Source organism: Cebus imitator, unplaced genomic scaffold (assembly GCF_001604975.1).
Source record: "Cebus imitator isolate Cc_AM_T3 unplaced genomic scaffold, Cebus_imitator-1.0 Scaffold114, whole genome shotgun sequence".
Classification (NCBI taxonomy): Eukaryota; Metazoa; Chordata; class Mammalia; order Primates; family Cebidae; genus Cebus; species Cebus imitator.
This window is the reverse complement of record NW_016107429.1, coordinates 1011856-1017071: the sequence shown is the minus strand read 5'-3', so window position 1 is coordinate 1017071 and position 5216 is coordinate 1011856.

Genomic DNA, 5216 nt, shown 5'->3' with positions numbered 1-5216 from the left:
GTCTGTTTTTATTTGGACATGGTAAAAGAATAGATTGTGTATTTAAAATAGTTTGAGCCTAGGTTAAAATAATAAACATATTGATTTTTAATTAAATCAAATAAAATTGAAGACAGTGGTAAAGTGAAACGAAATGATAAACTAAATTGAAAATAAAGATTTAAATATTTAGGTAAAACAAAATTATTTCTTATCTTTTATCTCCACGTAATTGTGTCACAATAAAATATAATTATTTTTTGTAATGTTCTCATGAAGAAATATTATTTTTCCCAACTTTCATTTATTAAAAAAAAACATATTGGGCGGGGAAAAATATAGAAAAGATTTGAACAGACACCTCATCAAAGATGATATTTGGATGGAAAATAAACATATGAACAGATACTATCATATGCCATTAGGGAACTGCACATTAAAAGAACAAAAAAACAACATGACAAACGTATTAGAATTGCTAAAATGCTGGTGAGGATGTGGAGCAACAGAAACTCATATTTATTGCTGGTGGAAATGCAAATATATAGCTACTTTGCAAAGTAATTTGCAGTTTTTTACAAAACTAAGCATACTCTTACCACATTATGCAGCAATCATGCTCTTTTGTATTTGTCTAAATAAGTTTAAAACTTATATTCATACAAAAACCTGCAGATGAAATTTTATAGCAGATTTATTTACAACTGTTGAAACATGAAAGCAACCAAGATATTCTAATAGGTAAATAAATAAACAAACTGTGGTAGATTCATGAAACTATATCTTACTCAGTTCCAAAACAATGTATATCAAGCCATGAAAGGATATGAAAGAAATTTAAATGCATATTGCATATGTATTACACACACACACACACACACCCCATATATACATATATAGTCTCCTGTTCCTGGTACAGAAAACCTAAAATTCTTGCAATTACCTGAGCAAACAGGGGCTCTCGGAGAATCTTTTGTTCTAATATTTGGTCTTTGGTCCTGGTTTCTGACACAGAGCTTCAAATCACTTGGGTTTTCTTGAGTAATAGGAATGTCTTTTGTTCTCATGAGGTGACCTTGGTAGGCCCCTGGGTGGGAACTGGTAACCAAAAACACTACGTTATGATTAGAAGCTTGAAATGTTTAGCCCCACTTCTTATCCTCCAGGAAGAGAAAGGAACTAGCTATTGAGTTAATAACCTATCATGCCTACGCAATGAAGCTTCCATAAAAATCCCATAAATTTAAGATAATACAAAACATATACCCTCAAAATTAGAAAATATTATTGAAAAGTAAATAACACCTAAATAAATGAAAACGTATCCCATGTTTATGGGTCAGAAGACTTAAAGTTGTTAATTTGTCTGCAGGATGATCCTTGAGTAGTCTTGACTGACCCAGTTTTTCTCCTCTCTTCTTGATTGCGGATCTCAGAATAACTACAGAGTACACAGGCAATGCATCCTGAGATGGGGAGAAACTGCCGGAAATAGCCTGGACTGTGTTCCTGTCATTCCTCAGGAACCTCACATCATGAGTTAGGAAAGACTGCTGGAGATAACCTGGGCTCTGTTTCTGTTTCCCTAGAAACAGGATGTTCTTCAGTACTTTAGCCAAACATGTTTCCTGCAGGTTATAAAACCAAGGGCAGGCTACTTTCTGATGTCCCTCAGCTGTGGTACAAGAGGGGCACATGCAGGAAATGCAGATGAAACTCTACCTACCCTGGGGAATTTTCCTAAGCATTGGGAGTACTGGATCATCATGGATTTTAGGTTTCTGCTGCCTATCTATCTGTAAATAATAAATCCACTTCATATAACTTGGTTTGTGTTTGTTCCGTGTCATCAGATTTGGACAAGTAACAAAAGTGTAACTCAAGAGGTAGTGGACTGAAATTCAGACTAATCTTCCTGAGGGTTGGTATGGTGGTAACTTTTGCTAGCTTTCACACAATGGGAGTCTTCCCTTAGGATTCATAATCAGTGAACCTACTTCACAATAGCAATACTCACCAAATTTGAATGCAATCTCTATTAGAACCCCTGTGAATTCTTTCTTAAAAAATGACAAGCTTATTTTTAAAATTAATGTACAATTGAAAGGAATCCAGAAACCCAAATAATCTTGAAAAAGAACAAAGTAGGAGATCACCCATATTCCAATTTTAAAACTTACTTAAAGCAACAGTAATCAAGACATTGTGTTAGTTACACAAAGAAAATGTTGTAGATCAATGGAATAGAATTGAGAATACAAAAATAAACTCTTACACCTATGGTTAACATCTATAGGTGTAACAAGACCATGTGAAAAGAAAAGAAGAGTCTTTTCAACAAACACTGAGAGACAGGAGAGCCAAAGAGTGAAATTGAGTCCTTACTTCACATCATATACAAAAATTAATTCAAAATGAATCAAAGATCTAAATGTAAGAGCTAAAATTACAAAATTCTTATGATAAAACATGGAGTGAATCTTAATGACCATTAATCTGGCAAGTGATTCTTAGATTTGACACTAAATGTACGAGTCACACAATTTTAAAAATATAGATAAATAGGACTTCAAAACTAAAAAGCTTCGGTGTATCAAATGTTCATCACTAAACTAAAGAAACCCATTGGATGGAAGAAAAGATTTCAAAGTCATTTATAAGATAAACAATTTATATTCAGAATATACAAAGAAACTTTACAATTATAAATAGACTAATAATCTATTTTTTTTAAATGGGCAAAGGACTTGAATAAACTTTTTTTCCCAGAGCAGATATACAAATGGCGTCTAAGAACATGAAAAAATGTTCAACATCTTTGGTTTTCTGAAAATTATAAATCAAAACCACAATGGGCATATAGTAGTCATTAAATAAATAAATGTTGAATTAGTAAACAGTTAATGATAAATTGCTATAGTGAATAGGGCCGGGCGCGGTGGCTCAAGCCTGTAATCCCAGCACTTTGGGAGGCCGAGGCGGGTGGATCACAAGGTCAAGAGATCGAGACCATCCTGGTCAACACGGTGAAACCCCGTCTCTACTAAAAATACAAAAAATTAGCTGGGCATGGTGGCGCGTGCCTGTAATCCCAGCTACTCAGGAGGCTGAGGCAGGAGAATTGCCTGAACCCAGGAGGCGGAGGTTGCGGTGAGCCGAGATCGCGCCATTGCACTCCAGCCTGGGTAACAAGAGCGAAACTCCGTCTCAAAAAAAAAAAAAAAAAAAAAGAAGAACATATAAGAATCATAATAAGATACTAATGAAGTTGAAAACTATGTAAGCAAACGAGTTGGAAGTTCTGAAGGAAGTCACCAGAGTAGAATTTTGAATTTGAGGCATTTAAAAAAATTTATAGCAAATGGCAAAAATTAATCTACACATCCTTATAAGGAAAGCCAGGGTCTTGGAGTGAAGTATCTACTCAATGTAGAAATGAAGTATCTAACTCAATGAAGCAAGATCTTCATTGAGTTAAAAAAGTCAATATTATCAAAAGAGTTGATATTAGAGAATAATTTTCTCAATGTCAGATGACACTTTGGTGAGTCCAGGGAAAGATTATATTAAAGAGAAGTGCAAAGTCAGAGAGAAAATTTACAAAAGATTATGAGAGTAGCAGTTGAACAATAAAAATACAGAGTGTGCATGGACTGTAGGCAAGAGAATATGTTTGTGAAGCATCATCAATTTAGTCCCAATTGTCTGTTGAAGAAACTGGAGGAAAGAAGACAGTCACAGAAAACAGGATTCAGCAGAACTTTGATGATCATGCCTACCTTACACTTTAAACATATTTAGCCTGAAGTTTGTAGTTTCCAGAGCATGTTGTCATCACATGATATAAGTAGTCTTTTCAGCTTCCATTTGCAAACTTGCTAATTACCAAATCTATAAAAGTCCACATTGGAGGGGGAGCATCCATAAAGTTAAGAAGAAGAAATAATAACTTTATGGCATGAGAATCTTATTGTATTATTCAAGGTTTTTCAGGGGAACTGAACCAGTAGGAGATGAACTGTAGTACATTTAACAATGTTGGGATTCTAAGAATCTATTACAGTGTATCCCTGGATCATTTTCTCATAAATTGCATATGATATGGACAAGACCATGACTAAATAAAATGAATGTAGAAGAATATGGATTAAATGCCCAAACTCATAAACATTCTCATCATTTTGATTGAATTAATTCATCTATATTACATATCAATGTAGTCAAATATAAAATTTGCCTTAAAATGTATTGTTACATTATGTTAAACATAATACTGTGAAAACACTTAATTGAAAAATAGGAAGGTTTTAATAATGGCATCAAGCATGTGATTATTTTTGGTAGTTATTAATTTTAAAACTGGCTGCAACATTGTGTTAAGGATACAGTAACAGATGGGGATTTCCCTACAGAGAAATTTTAGTTTCACTATGCAACAAGATTTATTGGCTTCATCAGGAAAATGTATGGTAGGTCAGAAAATACAGTCCTTTGGGGCTTCTTAGTCAGTAAAAAAAAACAGATGAAGTTTTCTGATGGTAAAAATTCCAAATATTTTTTCTTTCTAAATTTTGTTAGAAAGAGTGAAGTCTGAGGCTTTGAGGGTAGAAGACATGAAAATTCCTTAGAACAGTAAGAAAGCGTCTATGGCATTTCTACAGTTTTTCACAACCATGAAATAGATTTAAGTATCACCAGGAGTGGTGTCTATTTACATTATTTTTTTCTCTTAAAGCGTATAAGACTACTATTAAAAACTCTAAGTAGAAAATATTGCTCTTATAGGCTTTATTCCTATGAGTGTGCTTATAACAAATCATATCGCATATGCTCTAGGATATGAATCTAGTTTGCATTCCAGTTTCATTTATCATAAAAAATATATAAAAATCAAAACTGCTTATTTCAGTTAAAACCTTATTTTTGAAATAGCATGGGGAATACATATTATTTTTTTATTTTAAAATTTACATGGATAAAATGCCAAATGCACATAATAAGTTGGTTTGATGCTAAAGGTCAAATTTGCAATGCATATAATGACAGAATGAGCTTAATTAAAATATCATTAAAAATCTGATTTATTGATGATTTTAGTTCATGCTAGTGGCTTTGACCTTAGGCTAGCCTCAGGCGTCTTTCAAGCTGCTTGCCTTAACAGACTGTGAGTACCCAAACCAGTTGAGCATTGCATATGATTTATTTCAGAAATGTGGTATTGAAGGACAGAATCACCA